Source organism: Globicephala melas, chromosome 11, assembly GCF_963455315.2.
Source record: "Globicephala melas chromosome 11, mGloMel1.2, whole genome shotgun sequence".
In the NCBI taxonomy this organism is placed as follows: Eukaryota; Metazoa; Chordata; class Mammalia; order Artiodactyla; family Delphinidae; genus Globicephala; species Globicephala melas.
The window spans coordinates 3423299-3445601 of NC_083324.2; the positions used below are offsets into that span (position 1 = coordinate 3423299).

Below are 22303 nucleotides of genomic sequence, written 5' to 3' on the forward strand. Positions count from 1 at the left end.
GTGGGTGACGGGGAGAGATTGAGAGAGGAAAGACAGAGTGAGAGAGAGAATGTACTTTAAAGCCTCATGATACACCAGGCCAATGTCACTTCTTATATAAGCCTAATAACTTCTCCGAGGATTGGGGCTGCATTCAGGGCCCCATCATTAGCCGATTAAGCCTGATTATTCCAAGGGGAGGGACAGCAGAGAGGGATGTGAAGTTACATAACTCTCCATTTATTTGGATTTAATCCACGCTTCTAAATTTAGGAGCTGAAAGGCTTCAAAGATGAGCCATGTCGTTTGGAGGTGGTGCTAGCTACAAGGGGGCCCAGTGAGTGTTGGAGCCCCAGGGTGCCCACAGGCGAGCTGGGGCTTCTTTGCAGGGGGCAGCTCAGGGGCCTCATCTCCTGGTGCCGGGAGAATGTGTGGGAAGCCAGGGCTGCCGGGACATTTCACACCCGCAGCAGGTACAGAGGCAGTGGCCAGGGTGGGGGAAGTGTGACACTCGGGGTGGACAGAGTGGTGATGACAGGTGAACCAGAACCCAATGTCCTGATGGGCGGGGCAGTTCTAGAAAAACCTGGACAGTCGTGGTCACCCCTGGGCTACAGCCATGTTCATATGTGTAGTTAAGTGTGGCCACTTGCAAACGGATCTCCTTTCTCTGGGGCTCAGAGCTTTCTGCAGGGGCCTGGAGAACTGCCGCCCCCCCTCCCCCGTCACTCAGGTTGTGCATTGCACAAGGGCACCGCCGCTAAGTGCGCACCTCTCACATCAAAGAGAGCACAGAGTCACATATGTATGAGGACAGTTTTTAACAGGTGGCCTCAAAGGATGCTCTAACAGAATTGTTATTACAACGCTTTTCTGGAAGCTGGAAGTCAAGTGTCTTGAGCAAAGGGAGCCTTTTTCTGATTTGCACAAAGGCAGTGGATGGGCAAGCGGCCTCTACTTTCCACTGGTGCTGGCTGGATCTAAACTCGGAGTTCAGGTCACAGCGATCCTGCTCAGAGGGAAGACGCTGGAAACCAAGGATAAAAGGCAGCTACAGAGCTGTGACTAGTCATTCAAGGTCTCAGAAATATTTCCCAGGCCATTGAAAAGAGGTGATAACATTCATGTAGCACAGGAGATAATAAAGTGCAGACAGATCACTTTATTAACGTTAAAGAATTCACACCCATTTTAGGAAGGGCTGTGAAACTGTGTTCTAGTAAAACATGGGCCAGACTAGGGGTCAGCCACCCTCCAGCTCTCGCACACAGGATGAATCATGTCACCTCTCTGGGCTGCGGTTGGATCAGCTGAAAAATGGAAATCAGGTGGCTCCATCGCCATTTAAGAGGCAAATGGAAAAAATGGCCATGAAGGACCCTGTGCCAGAGTCTGGATCACAGTGGGTGCTCTATAAATGCTTGATTTCTCTCCCAGCACCACTTTAAGTACCAGGCCATCTGAACAGTAGAATGCGGTATTTTCTTTGAAATCCTATATATTTAAAACAAAAATCAGTCAATATCCTGGCTAAAAAAATCCTGCATACCTGACTCCCTGCCCTCCAGGCTAAGCTTGCGCCCATGCCCGCCCCCACCCCCGCCAGTCTCCCCCAGCTGCCTCCACTCCACGTCTTCCCTCAACATGCCAGGCCACGGCCACCTCAGGGCCTCCGCACTCGCTGTTCCTCTGCCCGGCGTGCTCTTCCTTCATCTTCCCAGGATCGGCTCCTTCTCACTGGTCAGGTCTCAGCACGCATTTTGCCCCTCAGTGTAAAGTAGCCCCTGGCGCCTCCTACAACCTCACTCTGTCTTCATTTTCTGCATGTCTTTATTGCTTTATTGCTTTGCTCACTTGTTTATTTTCTGTCTCCATCACCAAAATCTAAGCTGCTTGAGAGCAGAGGGTTTTGTCTGCCTTGCTCACTGCTGTATCCCAAAGCACAGGTGTCTAGTGAATAGCTGTTGGCGCAGGAACAATGTCTGGGGGGAGAGTGAAGAGAGCTGCTCCTCCAGCCCGCACACTTCCCTCTCTCCCCCAGGGACTGATGCTCTTTTTGTCCGTTTCTCTCCATTCCACTAGATGACCTCCTATGTTCTTTCTTGATTCCCTTGCTTGTCCTACAGAGAACTTAAAACTTCTCATTCTTTCTGTTCTCAAGGTTAGTGTGACTTGAGCCTCCATCTTTCTCATCTTTCGGAACCTCTGCCTGTTGGGCTGGGCCCTCTTCTCTTTGACGGCAGAGGGGGCCACAGGGAGCAGATGTGGGAGTCACGTGTGGGAGGAGCCCCCAGATGCAGTGGGATCCTCATCCCTGAGGCTGTGAATGGAGGCTAAATAACCACATCCTTGGGATGCTCCCAGCCCCACCCCCTGGGAGAGCCCCAGCCCTAGCTGCTGCTGTACATAAAGTTACTTCTCTTCTTAAAACCAGGTTTTGACAAATCTGCTATGCAAGGGCTTCAGTGAATTGGTCTGGCTTATGCCAACTGTTAACTGGACTAAAGAACTTGAATGGCATTTACTTTACAGTTTACAGGTCTCTTTCATCAGTCGTTCATCCAGCGAATGTTTAATAAGCACCTACTATATTACCAGAAATGGATCTAAGTGCTTTGCATATAATAATTTGTTCATAACACAGGTACTTTTATTATCATAATCCCCACTTTACCAATGAGGATCCTGTGTTCCGGAGCTGGGTTTACTATAAAACCCAGTGTCTTAATCTGTTCTGGCTGCTATAACAAAATACCATAGTCCAAGTGGCTTATAAGCAGCAGAAATGTATTGCTCACAGTTCTGGAGGCTGAAAGTCCAAGATCAAGGTGCCAGCACGGTCGAGTGAGGGCCCTCTTCCAGGTCTCAGACCTCTCGTTGTGTCCTCACATGGTGGAAGGGGCTAGGGAGCTCTGTGGGATCTGCTTTATAAAAGCACTAATCCCATTCATGAGGGCTCCACCCACATGATGTAATTACCTCCCAAAGGCCCCATCTCCTCGTACTATCAGGTTTAGGGGTTAGGATTCAACATATGGATTTGGGCATGGGGGACACATTCAGACCATAGCACTCAGAAAATGTTTTCAGGGTTTCTCCTGTACACGGGCTCCTTGCTTGTTCCCAGGTGGGGCCCCAACGCTCTGTTCACCGGTCATGTGTGCAAGATTTGCAAAAGTAATATATTTCACCTGCAAGCAGCCAAGCCCTCTCTTTCTACAATGAATCTCATCCATCCCTCTTTCTCTCATGTTTAGTGGTATTGGAGAGGCTGTGGGTATTTGGGGGATCCAGCTTAGGGGAAGTTAAGTTGGAGATACATTTAATTTGAGTTTACTGAGATAAACGTATGTGGTTAAAAGTATGGTTAAGTTATTGCCAGCCATCCTGGTGTAGAAGACAGCTTTCAGGAACACCCTACAGCTGCCCATGCCCACTGGCCTGGATTGTAACTCAGAGATACTGGTCCAGAGTTCGTATCACCATATGAAGATGCTCTGTGTCACCCAGCACAGAAAGCATGCAGAAGGTGAAGGAAAACCAGGTCTGAAATTCAAGGAGCCAGAAACCATTCTGTAGAAAATTCTTCCTATCATCAGGCATGTGAAATTGTAAATGGAGGATTTGCTTCTCGGTGCTGTTGTGGACGCCTGGTCCAAACCAAAGTTCTCTCCTGCAAGAATAGACTGGATAAAGCAGCATATACAATTAAAACACAGTACATTTTTTTCCCTCTTTTGGGATGACCACACGAAATGCAATTTATCAGAATTTCTGTGTTTTTAGGGCACAAACTTATAGCTGTGCTACGACCAAGCGGTCTGTAACAGGTCATATATGAACCTGATGGGCATTTTTCTAAATCTGACATTGGTGCTAAAATCTATGTGTTTATATAAAACACTTACAAGTACACATTGTGAAACTAAAAGAAATGTTCCTGAACAGTCTGTAGTAATAAAAACAATTCAGTAGGGCTCATCATTAGAGAAAAGGCTGGGTTATCTTTTAATTCCTTATAGATAATATGACGAAAAGTGTCATCATATAAAGGTGATCAATGAAATGCTGGGGGGAAAGGATTATAAAGGCATCTCAGGTAGTTAATTAATACAAATATTGTGTTATTTTTCTGGGTTTTGTGATGTTTGTGGCGTTTGCCAGCTTTCCAAAATTTCCAGTTTTCTATGATTACTTTTCTCATTCTAAATCTCACCTATTGTACCTAATTTTCTATTCTTTTTCTTAAAGGGGCCCCCAAACGCTATAGGCTTTGGGCTCCACCTCTAAACTGTCTCCATCATGTCGCTACCAGGACAGGGTGGCTTCCTTACGCAAATACAAGCTCAAACAATCCGCACTCTTTTTCTGCCCTTTTAACACAAAAGGTAGCTTACAACAAATACACCGGCAGCTGTGGCAGTGCCAGCCGCGTAGCAGGACACGCGTGAGAGCGGGGACAATACTGCAATAGTCCGGGGGAGAGAGGATGGTGGCTGGACACGCAGAGTCCACGGGGGTGTGGAGGAGCGGCTGGATTTGGACTCGGTTCTGAAGAGAGTCAACGGGAGTAACTGACGATGTTGGGGATGACAGAAAAAAGAGAAGACATCGAGGACGATTTCGCGTTTCCCCGGGACGCTATGACCTGGGGAGTCGGGGTTCTGGGAAGGTGGCTGTAGGTGGAAGGAGAACCGCCGCTCTGGCGAGCGGGGGGGCGGGGATTCGCTGCCGCGCGCTGCTGTCCCCTAGCGCCCACCGGGCCGACGCTAACGCGGGGCCGGCCGAGACCGCCCAGCGGCGTCCCAGGCCCGGCTCCAGCGGCGGCCGCGGCCGGCCAAACCCTCCCCGCGCAGACGGCCGGGCGCGGGCGGCCACGTGCGGCCCCGCGTGCTCCCAGCCCCTGCCTCCCCGCTCCCGGCCGCTGCCAGCTCCTGGGCAGGAGCAGATGCTTGCAGATGCGCCCCGGGGGAGAGCCGCAACTGGGCTGGAGGAGGGGAAGCTTGACCTGGTCAAGGGACCTCTCTTCCCTGAACCTCCCTTCCCCAGTGTAGGCGCGTGAGTGCGTCCTTCCTGGAGGAGACTGTGGTGGCTTATTGAGCTTTTCCGGGGCTAAGAAGATGACAACAACAACAGCGATGGTGAAACAGTAATAGTAAAAATGCCAGACATTTACTGAGTGCTCACTCTGTGCCAGGCACCCTTTCAAACACTCTACTTATAGAATCCCCGCAGCAACCCTGTGATGCCAGCCCTTTTACTGTCCCCATTTTACAGATGAGGGAATGAAGGCAGAGCAAGGGGCTCATGTGATGATTACTATTACTGCTCATAACCATGAAGCAATGGCTAGCAGTGATCCTGATAGGGCTATGGCTTACTGAGGGCTTGCTCTGCATAAGCAGTCCACATGCAGGATCCCTTCTGTGGAGGGTATTTATATCATCCCCATTTCACAGATGAAGACTGAGCCTCAGTGGTGTGAAGTCACTTGCCCGTGAAGACACAAGCTGGTCAAGTGGCAGAGATGGGACGCGAACCCATGACTGTCTGAACGAACTCCCAGACATGATTGCTACTGGCCATTCCTGAAGGGGTCTCTCACCTGTGATGAGGCATCTCCTCATGCATCCCTGTCCCTAAATATGGTAGGACAGTTATGGTCTGTGACCACAGGGTGATCATTCTGGCTCCAAGGCTACGCCAAGGAAGTGGCTGCTTTGCCCAAGGACTCACAGCTGGCAGCGGACAAGAGGACTGTAAGTGGGGCTCAGGACCAGCCCCCCACCACTTGCATGGTGTCCTGAACCTGCTTCCTGCCTCTGCGCTCAGATGAAGGAGCCCAAAAATGCCACTTCTTGTAAATGTCCTTCTCTTGTAGATTCAGGCTGGTCAGCCTGCTGAAGACACCTGTCTTCCTTCCCTACCAGGTGCCTGGCAGTCTTGCCGTGTCCCCTGGATCTGCTGGCCCGACCCTTCATGAACTGTGGAGGCCTGACTAGGAGGCTCCCAGGGAGGCCTGCTACACTTCTGAGGGTTTGGCACCTTGCCCATTCGTCCGGAAGTCTCCCAGTCCTGGCCCCAGCCCACCTGAAAACCCTCGCTTCACTCGCATGCCACACAGACCCTCAGCCCCAGTCCTAGCCTAGAGAGCCCCCAGGGCTTGTCAGAAAACTGGATCATCAGGATCTGTTGGGACAGATGGGGGTGTCACGCAAAGTCACACAGCAACTGAGAGGCTGAGGCCGCTGTCTGCCACCTGGAAGGGGGTGGATGGGAGGCTCCTGCCCCCCCACCCTGAAGCTGGCTGTGAGGCCCTGCAGTGCTGTGCAGCCTCCGTGTGCCTGCTAGCAGCTGTGTGGCTCTCTTTGACCCGCAGTGCTGGCTGCTGGGACACGAATTAGGATCAGCCTGGGGGCCAGCTGGGGCCCTTAGGCACTGGCCCGGGACTGGCTGGCTGGGGTCCTCTGCACTCAGATATCTTCCCCCACCCACTACTGTGGCCTTTACCTGAGACTCAGAGGTTCCAAGGATAGTGTTGGAGTTGGGATTCAAGCCCAGTGCTCTCTGACTGGGCTACCATCTCTGCTACCACTTTTCTCAGTTTGAAAAGTGGGAGGCATCTTGGTGTGTGAGAAATTCCTTCTTGCATCCCGACCCTGGGGATAGAGACTCCGAGCCAGCATGGGAAGGGCCTGAGGAGACAGCTCGCCTGGGCCCCCAGAGGTGGAGTGTGAGGCCTCAGCAGCCTGCAGTGTGGCCCCTGCTTGTCTCAGGCATGGTTCCTAGAAGACCCAGGAGCCTGAGCCTGGGAGGGGACAGAGTGATCGTCCCATCTATTTAGCCAGTGTCCACAGGACATATGTCAGCAGAAAGTCCACGCTCTCTTAGAGGAATGCACTGTCACATTCTGTACGCTCAAGCATGCACACCCTTCTCACCCTAGAGACAGCTAGATCTCTCTCCCCACCCTTAGCCCATTTCAGCCTCACATCAAGGCTGCCTCCTCCAGTTGCCTATGCTGTGCACTGCACAACTCCAAGGGGCCCCAGTCACATGGACAGTGCTGTGAATGGCACCCACGGAGTTGGCTAATACAATGGCCCTGCTCACAGTGACCTGGGAGTGAGCCAGGGAGATTTGTCCCATTCTGTTGCCGGTGGAAACTGATGCTCAGAGATAGCCAATGACCTACCCTTGGGTCAAAGAGTGAGTCAGTGGTTGGAACAAAATCTATGTCATCCTTTGTCTCCCTTCCCCCAGGCATTTTAAATAGAATTATTTCTTTCTAAAACTTAAATTTACTTTTTTGTTGTTTTTTTGGAGTCCTCTTTTTTTTATACATATATATGTATATATTTTTTAGTAGACATATAGTTGATTTACAATGCTGTGCCAGTCTCTGCTGTACAGCAAAGTGACTCAGTTTTACCCGTATATACATTCTTTTTACAATATTCTTTTCCATTATGGTTTATCCCAAGAGATTGGATATAGTTCCCTATGCTATACAGTAGGACCTTGCTGTTTATCCATTATAAATGTAATAGTTCACTAGATTTGCTTTAAAAACAAATCATTTTAAAATTTCTGTCTATTTTGGAAGAGGAGCCATATTCATGTGACAAGAATCATAAGGGTTTGAAAGGATGTGAAGAGCAAGCGGCTTCCTCTCCATCCCTGGCCCGTGGGCAGCCACTGCTGCTGCCTTGTGTACCTTCCAGAGAGAGTTTAGACACCCTTCACACGAATGGGCGCGCACTCACTGTTTTCACTGCATACGTCCTGCAGTTTAGCAGAACATTTCAGGCCGTCTGATTCTTTGTTTTACGGTAAACAGAATTCCATTATGTGGAGCCCTGGATGGCTATTTAAGCAGGACCCACTGGTGTTCACTTAGGGGGCTTTGGACCTCTCAGTACAGCAAACAGTGTTAGATGACACCCCCAGCACCCTCTTCTCTGCACATGTATCATTTCATGAGTCTGAAAAAACACCTGAAGGATAAATTCTTTATTTCTTTTAGGTCAAAATGTTTCATTTTTGAAACAAAAATAAAACATCATGAAAGGACACATGCTAAATACAAGAGAAGATCCGAATCGCCCATCCCTATCGATTCTACTCCCTGAAGGTGACCAATGTTTCACATGATTTCACAGCTTGCTTATGTGGCTTAATAGATGTGGTTGGTTGCAGAAATGGCCACAATCCTTCACACAACCCTGTCTCCGTGCACTCTCTCGTGCCTTTGCAGCTCCTCCCATCAAGAGGCAGAGTCTAGTTCTCCCTGCCTTGAACCTGGGCCTGCCCAGATGCCTTGTATTGGCCAGAAGAATGTGGTGGAAGAGATGGTGTGCCAGTTCCGAGCTAGGCCTCAAGAAGCTTTGCATGCTTCTGCTAACTCTTCTGGAGCCTTGCTGACGGTGGGAATAAGCCTGGGCTAGCCTGCCGGAGGATGAGAGACACGTGAGCAGGGGTGTCAGCTCAGTCGCCCCAGTCAAGGCCCCAGAGAGTGGAGAGCCCAGCCATGACCAGCAAAGCCGCCTACCCAACCCACACCTGGCCTCAGGTGTGTGTAGGAGCCCAGAGAACTGCCCAGAGCAGCCCAACCTGATTGCTGACCCTCAGGTTCTCAGAACCATTAGCTAAATTTGTAGTGGTTTTTAGCCACAGAGTTTTGGAGGATCTGTTTTGCAGCTTGGTTGCTGTAATAGGTCACCGATACAATGTATCTTGGAGATACTGCCCCTACAGGTATCTGAATCAACCTCATCTTTCTCATAGCTACAGAGTATTCCATTTTTGTGGAGGTGCCATGGTTTATTTTTCCAGTGTCTTCTTGGTGGACCTTTGGGTTGTTTCTTTGCTCCTGTGCTTCTGTCTCTTCATCTGTAAAATGAGACTGACGACCTTGCCTTAAAATTAATTTTTGAAAGTTGGCATTATTTGGTGTAGAATGGCTGACGCTTAGAAAGTGCCCAGCACGTGTTTTCTTTTCCTCCTTCCTGTGGGACAACTTCCACTCAGACGGGAATAGCAAACAGGTTGGTCTCAATGCCCGTTGTCTGGTGGGTGCTCCCAAGAGCTTGTTCTGAGCAGGACTGTGAGCCTGTGTCTGAGTCAGGGGCAAACACTGCCATGATTGATTACTGATGCCTGCCGTGTGCACCAGGGAGGATTGGTGAGAGGGACATGTGCTCTTCTTCATACGTGTCTCCATCTGAGCCTAAGAGACCCTCACTCCCATTCACTCAGAGACTCGGAGAATCCATATGACCTTCAGGACCTAAGAGGAGGGCACTGGGAGGATTTGGACCCGACTCGCTGTGTGACCCAGGACAATAGGCCCTTTCCTCCTGTACTTCAGTCTCCCTATTTGTCAAGAAGCAAGTTGATGGCAAAGCTGGGACTCAACCACAGGTCACCTGACTCCCACCCTGTCCTCAGTTACTGGAGCCTGGACCCTCACATGGTGGTCTGGCCTGGGGTGGTTACAGTTGGGAGTGTGCCCCGCCCATGCTATGTGTGCCCAGAACCTCCTGAATATCCAGTAGGTTTTGGCTGTCGTCTCCACAGGACACGTTAACCTGGGAGGCCATCTGCTGGGGATGGCAGCCCGGTTGCAGACTCTCAGGAGGACTGATCGCCTTCCCATTATACTCACCCTGATGTATAGCCCTTTGTGGGCAGGGCAGGTGCCGGCGTTTTGTGGGGAGGGTCTCCTATTAGACTGTCCACCTTGAGCAGTCCTGAGCTTATTTACATTTATGTATTACTTTTTCCAAAAGTACCTACAAGTAAAATTTATTTTAAATTCCCCAAGAAGGTTAAAAAAAGAAAGAATAGTATAGGATAGCAGGATAAAATAATTTATATGTCATGAGAGAAGGTTGAGAAAAAGACATCCCTTCTCCACTTTCTCACTTACTTCCCTGCCCCCATCTCCTGACTCAGAGCTGGGGAGGGCAGATGAGTGGTGTTCGTGCCTCTGCTTCTCCTTCCCTTGCCCTCAGCAGACATTGCTAATCAATTAGAGGATTTTTCCTCATTGAATCTAAACACAACCTCAGGATCCTTTTCAACACAGTTGTCCAGATAGCCATCCTCCACACAGCAAAGTTAAAAACTATTTCATCTGTGGTTTAGAGTTATACCCTTCCTAAGGATAAAAGTATCTGCGGGAGAAAAAAAATGAGTGCCCTGCCCCTCAGAAAAAGTATATGAGGGAGAGGGCTGAGGCTTTAGTGGTAGAATTTCTAGCATTAGCCTACGGTTGGGCTAGAATTTAGGATTAGGAGAGAGATGCATTATTTAACTGTGGAATGTCCGTGCTTCTAGAGATATGATATTTCTCTCTCTCTCATCTTTTTTTTCTTTGCATACACGTTCTTCTGCCTCAGTCTTTCTAACAGCTTCCTTGTCCTCATTTAGAACTGGAAGTGTCCTTAGAAATCAACTTGACCAACCCTATCCTACAGCCCTAGTGGTAGATGGAGATTCTGAAGGAAAGAGACTTCACCACACACATTTTACCACACTGGTTTAGTGCTATCTAGAAATAATTCCTCCTCCTCCTTCATCATCATCATCATCATGACTTCCCCACAGGCTCTGCCTGCCTTTCCCGGGGTCACCTCACTGGAGAAAAAAATTCCTGGGAGTTGGCCATGTAGGGAATGGTGGTGGGAACCAAGCAGACAAGAGCTCCTTGAAATCTGACTCAGACCTCTCAACTCCAACCCCTCCCCGCCTCTCATGGCAGCATCCTTAGCAAAGTCACAGCGCCTCCATCCCCCCAGGCCCGACCACTTCTGCCTACAGCAGGGCCAAATGCAGGGACCTCAGGGCTCTGCAGAGGTGAGGTGGGGAAGGTAGGGCTCAAGGCTTAGAGGAAGCCATATGCCTGCTCAATTTGTGTGCCGGAGAGGAGAGGTCTTTCCAGGTGTGTCTTTGGGAGAAGAGTTATAAGATGGTCAGTGGACACTGCCCCTCATCACTTCCTACCTGCTCTGCTTGGTCTTTTGTTCAGTTGGCACCCTTTTATCGAGCACATACTACAAGCAGGCACTACTCTAGGGACCAGGGTTACAGCCATGAGCAAAACTAACACGTTCTCTGCAAGTTACATGCCGAATGGATGAGACAGAAAACAAGCATATGAACCCATGAGTATGTAATATGTCAGGAAGTGACAAGTGTTCAGAAAAAAAATTGAGCAAGATAAAGAGACGAGGTGATGGAGAGCGTGGGATGGCCGAGGACGGCCCATTGGAGCGGGACGCTTGAGCAGACACTGGAGCAGTAACAAGGAGCAGAGATCAGGGGAAGAGGAGGAAAGGGTGGTCCAGGCGGAGGCACAGCAGGGACAGAGGGAGAGAGGCAGGACGCAGCCTGGTCTATGCAGAGGACCACAAACGCTGGTCTCACCGAGAGTCCCCATGACTTCATCCACACGCCACCTGGACTGTTTTGACCTCATGATTTTCTCCCAAGAACTCACTTATGTTTTTAAACGAATAAATTTATTTCAAAAGGAAACTTCGTGGTGTTATGTCAACTAGAAAGTGAGCATCACTTTGCTGGAAAAAGAGAGGTGACTGGAAGTCAAGATGCTGAGACAAAGGGAAGCTACTACCTTCCAGCTGGAGGCTGCTGCCTGCTGGGGCTCAAGCCAGACCTGACCTCTCCTACACTGAAATAGTTCCACGATTGTCCGAGGGGTTAGAGACACAGCAGACCGAACAGAGACTTAGCCTTGCTGAGGTCTGGCATTCTGGGGGAGTCGGGCTGTGGGATCCAGTGTCTCCATGGGAGCCAGCATCATTTTATACACCCCAAACTCTGTGGGACACTGAGTCTGGCCGGGTCAGGCTCAGGGGGTTCTGGGGAGGCCGGCTGAGGAGCCTGGGCTTTCCCACAGGGCAGAGTTGCAAGCAGGGGTGTGAGGTGGTGCATCGTTGTTCAGGTTTTGGTCGGACGGTGCCTAAGGGTCACCTTCTCACATAGGGGTACCTAGGACTGTCTTTCTTCCCTGGAGTCCACGTAGATGAATTGATCCCTCACCTTCCTAGAGAGTGTGGTCTGTGTCCACAGGGAGAAGGCATTCTCTAAACCTGGAAAACTGCCTACGGTGGGAGTGGCAGAGCTGGGGGCAAGAGGTGGGGTTCTTCAGACAGCTCTCAGAGTTAGGGCACCACACGGCTCTCAAAGTCCCCGGGCACGTGTGCAAATTGAAGGATCTCTGAGTTGTCCTCTGAGTTGTCCAAACGCTAGAGATGGTGAAAGAAATGCAATGGATTTGGGAAACCAGAGTTCCAACAAGTGGCTTTGTTCTAGTTTCCCCTGCCTCCCCTCCTTCCTCCCTTCCTTCCTTCCTGTCTCCTTCCCTTTCTCCCTCTTCAATCTCTTTCTCTCTCTCTCTTTCCCTCTCCCCCTTTCTTTTATTTTTTTTTAAGTATTTATTTATTTATTTATTTTGGCTGCACCGGGTCTTATTTGCAGCATGCAGGATCTTTAGTTGCAGCATGCAGACTTCTTAGTTGCGGCATGCAGCCTTCTTAGTTGCGGCATGCAACCCCTTAGTTGTGGCACACATGCAGGATCTAGTTCCCCGATCAGGGATGCAACCCATGGCCCCTGCATTGGGAACACGGAGTCTTATCCATTGGACCACCAGAGAAGTCCCTCCTTTTCTTTTATTTGAATACAAGCCATATTTAACAATGTTTCATGACCTAAAACATTTCTTTGGGTAGAGGTTGTCTGGAGTACGTGTCTTTCCCATTTTATGGATAGGTCAGTAGAGGCAAAGTGAGGGTGACGTAACTCCATGGATACTCAGGGGAGAACTGGATCTCACATATTTGGAATCTCTGTCTCATACCAGTTAAGAGACTGTTGGAATAATCCAGGAGAGATGGTGGTAGCTTGGACATGGTGGTCACTGGGGAAGAGGAGAGAAGTGGTCAGATACTAGATACGATCTGGCTGTGGTACAGGAGGGAACTAGAGGTGTCAAAGGTGACTCCAAGATTTTGACCTAAATGAAGGAAGAGTAGATTTGGGGTCGGGTTACTGAGGACAAGTAAGGTTTGGGATGCCCACTAGATAAGGCAGGGAGATGTCCTGGAGGCAGCTGGACACACAGGTCTGGAGCGGGGGTGGGGGGTGGTAGGAGATGCACACTTGGGGTGATCACCATGTAGACTCAGGAGGCCACTGAGAGGTGCACGTGGGCAGAGAACAGCAAAGGACCGTGGACTGAGCCCCAGGGCTCCTGACAAGTGGGGGAGCAGAGAGGAAACCAACAAAGAGGGGGAGAGGAGTGATCCTAGAGCTGAAGGGAAGAGCTGGGAGGGCTGCTGGGGTGGAGCTGCTCTGAGAGACAGGGAGCAGGGAGAGGGGGCTGCAAAGGAGGGGGGGTCCCATCCCAGGGAGCCTGGAGCACCTGGAGGAGAGCATGCAGCCCCCAGCGGCTTGTAAAGGCTTAAACATCGGATTCCTCTGGTACTCAGACCTCAGCGTTTTGCTGTAAATGCTTCTCCTACTCCCTCCCCCACAAATGTACACCTTTCTTTTTAAATAAATTTATTTGTCTATTTATTATTTATTTTTGGCTGTGTTGGGTCTTTGTTGCTGCGTGAGGCTTTCTCTAGTTGTGGTGAGTGGGGGCTACTCTTCGTTGTGGTGTGCAGGCTTCTCATTGCGGTGGCTTCTCTTGTTGCGGAGCACAGGCTCTAGGCATGTGGCCTTCAGTAGTTGTGGCACAGGGGCTCAGTAGTTGTGGCACACGGGCTTAGTTGCTCCGCGGCATGTGGGATCTTCGCGGACCAGGGCTCGAACCCGCGTCCCCCTCAATGGTTAAGCGGATTCTTAACCACTGAGCCACCAGGGAAGCCCTGTACACCTTTCTTTAAAATGTTTTTTAACAAGAAAAACAAATGATGATCAATATCTTTCCAAGGGATTAAGTAACTAAAAACCAGCTTTTACTTGATTCAGAAGTTGATATCTTCAACACATCTTTCCAAAAATAACGATAAGCAAAAAAAAAAAAAAAGTGCCTGAGGTTTCAGCAACCAAACTGACACCTGCATTGGCTTCCAGATTCTAATCAGAGCTGAGCAATGGAGTGAAGAAAGGCCTGCTTTCCCAGGGGTGCAGGCGCACCTCAGCAGATGAATTGGTGGGGTGTCTGGCCTCCTAAGCTGAGCTGGCTTCATGCTCCAGGCTGATGGGCAAAGCGACTGTCTGTAGTTGTTTTCGTGGTTTGGGTTTGCATGGTCTGTGCTTCCCTGCACAGTGGGCAGCCCCCTCCTCCAGAAGACCCCTGATTTGACCACAGGGGTCCAGTCTCACTGGACTTTGGCTGAGGACTCCTAACAACTCGGACTGTCATTTGAGGCTCTTCCCAGCCTCCCAAGACTCCGTGTCTTCAGACTCAGCCCTTCCCTGCATTATCTGGTAGTTTCCCACCTCTGAGCCTCCGCAGCTGCTCTTCCCTCCCTCTGATATACTCTTACCGCCACTCCTCCCATCCTTGCATATTCAAATTCTCACCATCTCTTAAGACCAAGGTGACCATGGAATCTGACTGACCTACCACAGTCCTGATTTACACCTGTTGTCCTAATGTGATTATTAATAACATCCCCTATAGACTCAAAAATATCCTGCTTTATTTAATTTATTTATTTATTGTTTCTGGCTGCGTTGGGTCTTCGCTGCTGTACGCAGGCTTTTCTCTGCTTGCGGCGAGTGGGGGCTACTCTTCACTGTGGTGCACGGGCTTCTCATTGCGGTGGCTTCTCTTGCTGCGGAGCATGGGCTGTAGGTGTGCGGGCTTCAGTAGTTGTGGCTCACGGGTTCTAGAGCGCAGGCTCCCTAGTTGTGGCGCACGGGCATAGTTGCTCCGCAGCATGTGGGATCTTCCCGGACCAGGGCTTGAACCGGTGTCCCCTGCATTGGCACATGGATTCTTAACCACTGCGCCACCAGGGAAGCCCCAAAATATCCTGATTCAGACAACAGATTCTATAGTCACCTGACAAGAGGCCCAACTCTAATGCCTCCTCCAGGAAGTCATCCCTGCTTCCCCCAGCAAAGGTCTTCTTTATCCTGAACTTGCACAGCCCGAAGTCCCTCTCCTGAACGTATCACACTCTCGCGGGCAACTTCCTTGGCATGTGGCCTCTCTCCTGTGCTGGGCAGATACAGTCTCCTTATCAAAAGCATTTACAGACTTAGTGTTACGGGTTAGATCGTATCCACCACAAAAATGCATTGAGGTCTTAACCTCAAGTACCTGTGAATGTGACCTTGTTTGGAAATAGAGTCTTCGAAGATTTAACTAGGTTAAGATGAGTTAATGCAGCTGGCCCCTGATCCAATATGACTGTGTCCTTGTAAAAAGGGGAAATTTGGAGACAGACACGTACAAAGGGAAGGTGATATTAAGCCACACGGGGGAAGAGGGCCATGTGATTGGAGTGATGCCTCTATAAGCCAAGAGACAGCAAGGTTTGCTGACAAACACCAGAAGCTGGGAAGAGGCAGGAAGGATTCTCCCCTAGGGCCCTGCTGACACCCTGATCTGGGAGTTCTAGCCTCCAGAACTATGACATGATACCTTTCTGTTGTTTTAACCCACCCAGTTTTTAGTACTTTGTTACGGCAGGCTTAGGAAACTATTAGGTATAGTAACTACTCTTTTAAACAACTGTTATATTGAGATGCAATTCATATATTATAAAATTTGCCCTTTTAAAGTATACACTTCAGGAATTCCCTGAGGGTTCAGTGGTTAGGACTCCGTGCTTCCACTGCAGGGGCCCTGGTTCGATGCCTGGTCAGGGGACTAAGATCCTGCAAGACACACATTGTGGCCCCCAAAATAAATAAATAAATAAAAATAAATAAATAAAAATAAAAAATTTTAAAGATATACAGTCCAATGGTTTTTAGCATATTCACAGAGTTATGCAACAATTACCACTATATAACTTTAGAAGATTTCGTCACCCCCAAAAGAAACCCAATATCTATTAGCAGTCGCTCCCCATTTCCCTTTCCCCCAGCAACCACTAATCTGCTTTCTCTATCTATGGATTTGTCCATTCTGGTTATTTCATACAATATATGGCATTTAATGTCTGACTTCTTTCATTTAGCATAATGTTTCCAAGGTTCACCCATGTTGAGCCTATATCAGTGCTTCATTCCTTTTTATGGCTGAAAAATATTCCATTGCAGGGATAGACCACATTTTCTTTACCCATCCATTCTTTTTTTTTTTTTTTTTTTTCTTTTTTTTTGCGGTACGCAGGCCTCTCACTGTTGTGGCCTCTCCCGTTGCGGAGCACAGGCTCCAGACGCACAGGCTCAGCGGCCATGGCTCACGGGCCCAGCCGCTCTGCAGCATGTGGGATCCTCCCGGACCGGGGCACGAACCCATGTCCCCTGCATCGGCAGGCGGACTCTCAACCACTGTGCCACCAGGGAAGCCCTATCCATCCATTCTTTATGCATTCATGTTGATGGGCATTTGGGATGTTTCCACATTTTGTCTAATGCTAGACAAAATAATGACTAATGCTGCTGTGAACGTTTGTGCACAAGTTTTTGCACTGACATATATTTTCGATTCTCTTGGATAAGTAACTTTTTTAGTTAAAAGACAATGCCTGCACATGGTGAACAAAACGGCCAGCGGCAAAAAAAATGTTTACAACTAAAAGCCAGACTCTTTCTCTCCCTAGGTGGACTCTCCCTCCCCGGAGACCACCCCTTTGTTTCGTTCCTGTCCTCCCAGAGATATTTTCTGCACATACACACTCAGGTAAGTGAACGCTTATTTTCTCCGGCATGAATGCCCCCAATGGTTCTATCTCTTGTTCTTCTCGCCTGCCAATACCTCTGGATCCTTCTGCATTGGTGTGCAGGACTGCACTCCATTCTTTTTGTTTATTTATTTATTTCATTTATTTATTTTTGGCTTCATTGGGTCTTCATTGCTGCGTCCGAGCTTTCTCTAGTTGTGGCGAGCGGGGGCTACTCTTCTTTGCGGTGCACGGGCTTCTCATTGTGGTGGCTTCTCTTGTTGCAGAGCATGGGCTCTAGGCGCGCGGGCTTCAGTAGTTGTGGCATTCAGGCTCAGTAGTTGTGGCTTGCGGGCTGTAGAGCGCAGGCTCAGTAGTTGTGGCGCATGGGCTTAGTTGCTCCGCAGCATGTGGGATCTTCCTGGACCAGGGCTCGAACTCGTGTCCCCTGCATTGGTAGGCGGATTCTTAATCGCTGCGTCACCAGGGAAGTCCTGCACGCCATTCTTTTAGCGCCTGCCTCGCTGAATTGTTTGGACATACCCTTTGTTATTAAGCCATTTGAAGGTCATTTAGGCTGCTCTTGATCTTTGTCACTGCAAGTATGCCACCCTGAACTTGCTTGTGCACCCATGCAAAATTTTCTGGGGGGTAGACCAGAAGGCCCAGAGGTAGACTTGCTGGGACCTAGAATGTGAGCTTCGTTTGGTTTGAATAAGGAGGTGGTCCTGAGTTTCTTGATATCTGGGCTGAGTCTTATTCACTCTCCTGCCCCACAAAGACTCATGAAAAGCACAGACATGTGCCCAGTGGGGAGATGGGCAGAGCTTGCCCTGGACCCGTTTCTTCTCTTGAACTTGTGTGTTTTGAGCCCCGCAGGGTCGGCGGGAAGACATGCTGGATGGTAACTGCTAAGTCATCAGCCAGTTGGTGACCTCGAGTAGCTGTTTCAGCCCACCTACAGAAACTGTAGATCCTTTGCCAAACCGTTGCCATAAATGTTAAGAACGAAGCTCAATTATTCTCTTAAAAATAGTAACTTTAAAGAAGATGGAAGTCTTCAACTTTAAAACCAGCCAGATTAATAAAAATAATCTTTCTGAATTATGAACTTGGTATCATGGTATAAAGAGCCTTTTTTTTTTTAATCTTGCTGACTCAAAGATAGGCTTTGAAAACAAGCCTCGTTGACTTTGCGCCCCTTTGTTTGCCAGTTCTACAAAGGTTTTATTGCAAATCAATTTTATTGTACAGTGTACCTTAAAAGTTGACAATCGAGTAAGTCAGCTGTATCCCAGCCCTGACCCTAAATTAGCCAGGTGACCTTGAAAGTGTTCCTTATCTTCGCTAGGTGGCAGTTTGCTAACAACAAAGGGAGGGGCTCGATAAGACTGAGACTTTGGGATTTTACACTTGGAGATCCAGCTAATTTCTATCCTTTGATAGCTGTCAGGTGCCCACAGGTGGTTGTGAAACCTTACCCGAAGATGAAGGGTTAATGTCAGATTGACTATCTAAAGCTTGTTGGAACTTGAAGTGCAAACAAAGGGTTAATGGCACATTTAACCATCAAAATGGGCCCTTTCGGGCCTTGTTTGCCTAGCTAAACTCAGAACCAATCCTATTAGCCTGTGCAGGGACCTTTGGCAGAGGTTTGTGGGTGGACATGGGGCTAGGGAGTGGCCCAGGGAGTGCAGATGAATTAGCATCTCTTCCCTGGCTCATTACCGGAGGATAAAGGCGCCTCCCGCAGCTCCCAGCAGGTTGGGAGCAGGAAGTTGGGTGGTTTGGACAGCAGGAATCTGGCTCCACAAAGGCTGCTGAAAAGCCTTTGTTCCAGGGCTTAACAGGGCCCCTTTCGTGGGCAGCTCACATCTCCACTGGAGCCAAGGTCCTCACCCAAACACTGATAAACAGCACAGTTGTGCCAGAATAAGCTTCATGACACTCCCCTGCCAGCCAGTCACTCCCCTGCTCAAGAACTGTCAATGACTCCCCATTGCCCACCCACTCTCTGCTGGGCACTCCAAGTTGACTACAGTCCAGCCTAATTACCTGGCTGACCTTAATGCCCACCACTTCTCAGAGTTTCATTTTAACCAACGTGTGTCCAGCATCCAGTCTGGGCCAGGCACTGTGGAAGTGCTGTGCAAGCATCTCGTTTCATCTTGATGAGTGTTCTTAAAGAAGGTCTTAGTGGGAATTCCCTGGCGGTCCAGTGGTTAGGACTCTGCACTTCCACTCCTGGGGGCACAGGTTCGATCCCTGGTCGGGGAACTAAGATCCCACAAGCCACGTGGCAAAAAAAAAAAAAAAAAGGAATGTCTTAAACCCAAGGTGCAGAAGTGGAAACAAGGTCCAGAGCAGCTAGAGCAGCCTGTCTAATGCCACACAGCCAGGAAGCAAAGAGCCAATGCAATCTCCAGTCCTGACTCTCCCTCGCTGCCCGAGGTACTGAGCACCGTGTGGGCAGGGCAGTCATGGAGGGGGTGATGCCAAGTGATGAGAGGGAGCAAGCTAGGCAATGAGGCTGGAAGAACATTCCAGACAGGGGGAACAGCAAAGACAAAGGCGTTTCTCTCTCTGGGCCTCAGTTTTCTCATAGGTCAAAAAATGTGTTTGTGTGTGTTGCAGGAAAGGGGGCCCTTTCCAGGGCCCTAGAGTGGGGTCTTTTTTTTAGAGTGGGGTCTTGTCTATCACTCGGAAATGATTTGTCCAAGGAGACACACGTGCTGACAAAGCAAGAGACTTTATGGGGAAGGGGCGCCCGGGCGGAGAGCAGCAGGGTAAGGGAATCCAGGAGAACTGCCCCGCCACGTGGCTCGCCGTCAGGTTTCATGGTAACGGTTAGTTTCCGGGTTGTCTCTGGCCAATCATTCTGACTCAGGGTCCTTGCTGGTGGCACACGCGTCACTCAGCCAAGGTGGATTCCAGCGCGAAGGACTCTGGGAGGTTGGTTGGTAGGACATATGGACTTACGTACGTCTCCTCTATTCTTTTGACCTTTCCCAAATTCTTCTGGTTGGTGGTAGCTTGTTAGTTCTGCATTCCTTACCAGGACTTCCAGTTGTAAGATAACTCATGCAAGTGGTTACTATCGTGCCTGGTCAGGGTGGGTGGTTTTGGTCAGTGGTTCCCCTAACGTGAGTGTATGTGTGTGTGTGTGTCTGTGTGTGTGTGGTGTGTGTAGATGGAAGGTGTTGCCTTCTGGTTCTCTGATTGGACTTGCACAGAAAAGCACCCTGGATTTCTCTGAATTTCCCCACAGAATCAGAGAGGGAGTGGTGGGTGCCTCTTTAAATTTCTGCCCTGGATCCCTCACTTGTCTCACCTCCAGCCCCATCAGACTGCTGGCTGCACTCCCCATGCAACCTGATTCAGGAAATCAACAAACAGACTGGCTGAGACGGCTGAGCTTGGGGTGGGGGGTGGTGGGGAAGGGGTGGAAATGGGCTTTTCTAGCCACAGGCAGCTGGACCTGAGCAACGGCTGCCCCCTTTGGACAGCGCACCGTCTCCACTACTCCTTGTGCCTTGTAAATCTGGTCGGTCTTACTTATTCTTGTCCTCTGCAAGGCCCCTGTAGCAACTTGAGTCTGCGACTCCCGGGCAGCATGTTTCACAAGGCTGATGAAGACCCATGACTCAATTTCTGGTGTACTTAACATCTTCGGCAGCCATGTGACATCTCATTTGCTGCTTTTTTTTCTTGCTTGCTCCTTGCTTTCTCCCTCCATCATCTCCTGGTCTTTCCCTCTACGTCCTCTCTCCTCAGTCCCTAGAAAATCTCCCTTCCATCCCCACTTATTTCTCTATCACATCATGTCTAAATCTGCTTTGACATAAGAAGTCCATCAGGGGCTAGGGAGGGCTTCAGAAAGGTGGTAACACTTGTGCAGGGCTTTGAGGGGTGAACAGGAGTTTGTTAGGCAGAGAAAGAGCAGACTAGCATGCTTAAGCACTGGGCTGGATTCTCACTGGCAAAGTTTGAATCCTTGCTTCTCCACTCTCCAACTCAGTGATCCAGATTGATACATCATGTCATCCAGCCTCAGTTACCTCATCAGCACAATAGAATTTCTCTAGCACCTGCTAAAGTCCTGAGCTCAGCCTTCAGTGAGAAGATTTCTTGGTGCAGGCCTGGTGCCTGATTTACAGAAAGCACTCAGTAGATACCTGTTGAATAAATGAATGAATGGATATGCCAGGCAGAGGGGATGGCATCAGGAAAGGTCTGGAGGTGAGACCACGCACAGCATGTTTGGGGAATTGTCTCTGGGTCGGAACCCGTGGCAGAGCCTGATCTTACTAGCTCATGAGAGTCCATGTGCATGTCTCTTTCCAACTCTGCATTCAGTGATGTCACCCAGTAGCTTGGAATCCACCAGTGGACGTCTTTGCACCACGGAAATTGGCAAACACTGCAGGTCAGAGCTTTCTTCCTTCCAGGGAGCCAGTTTACCAGCCCACCAGCCCCTGCAGCTGCGAAGATGGTTACAGTTAGATTCCAAGGGACCTTGGGCAGCAGGGCCTGGTGATAGTCTGTTCTCTCTGTTCGCTGAAGGATTCAGAAAGACAGTTAGTTCAACACTACCTGACCTGAGAAAGATGAAACAAGCCCAGAATTTGAGTTCCTAAAAAATCCCAAACATATTCTATTCTTGCGCATAACTCTAAAATTAAAAAAAAAAAAGATCCTCAGCTTAATTAGAAAAAATAAAGAACATTTATTTCTACTGAATTAGCAAAACTTGAATTAGAAAAGCACTTAATTTCCCAAGTTGAAAAATCAGAGATTTTTATTTATGAGAAACGGAGTGTGGGGAGCCCCACGTGAGAAGACAGCAACAGCCAGTCCAGTCTGTACATGATTTTGCAGGAAAGGGTGTTGGCCTTTATCCTGATAGCAATGGGAAATCACTGGAGGGTTTGAAGCCAACAAATGATATGATCAGATCTGGCCTTGGAAAAGATCCTTCCCGCCGCTCTGTGAAGAGCCTGGAGGGGGCTAACATGGATGCAGGGAGCCCAGGCAAGAGATGAGAGGGTGTGGATAAGCATGTTTCTGGAGAGTCAAGGTTATGTGTTCACCTTACTTCCTGTTCCTCCTGGGCACTCAGCTGGACTACACTTCCCAGCATCCTCTGCAGTCCAGAGGGACCATGTGATTTACTTGTAGTCAGTAGAATGTGGTAGGAAGACATGTAGGCCACTTCCCACCCGGTCATAAAACCCTCCCATACAATCCTTCAGATTGTTTCTCTTCGCCTCACACCTCGTGCCAAGGATCTGGGAAGGACTCCAAGGTCCAGGGGATGACAGAATCACGAGCTGGAAGGAGCCTGGGCTGCTGAATGGCTATGTGGAGCAGAGCCCCCATCATCGAACCACGCTAAGCCATGAAATCTGGGCTGTTTGTTACAGCAACTGACCTGACCAATGTAGGGGGATGGAAGCAGAAACAGGTGTGCAGAGCTGAGAGCTTTTCAGGGGTGAAATCATGGG

The 22303-nt window shown here is 49.4% G+C and overlaps 1 protein-coding gene across 1 annotated transcript in view; it reads left to right on the top strand.

The window, feature by feature from the left end:
- The window catches only part of SLC6A6 (solute carrier family 6 member 6), a 265923-nt gene that overhangs the window by 90991 nt on the left and 152629 nt on the right, over nucleotides 1-22303 (top strand). The window contains exon 4 of the mRNA XM_030849523.3: nucleotides 16740-16819. The gene's annotated coding sequence lies outside the window, so the exon portion shown is untranslated. The remainder of the gene's footprint in view (nucleotides 1-16739; nucleotides 16820-22303) is intronic.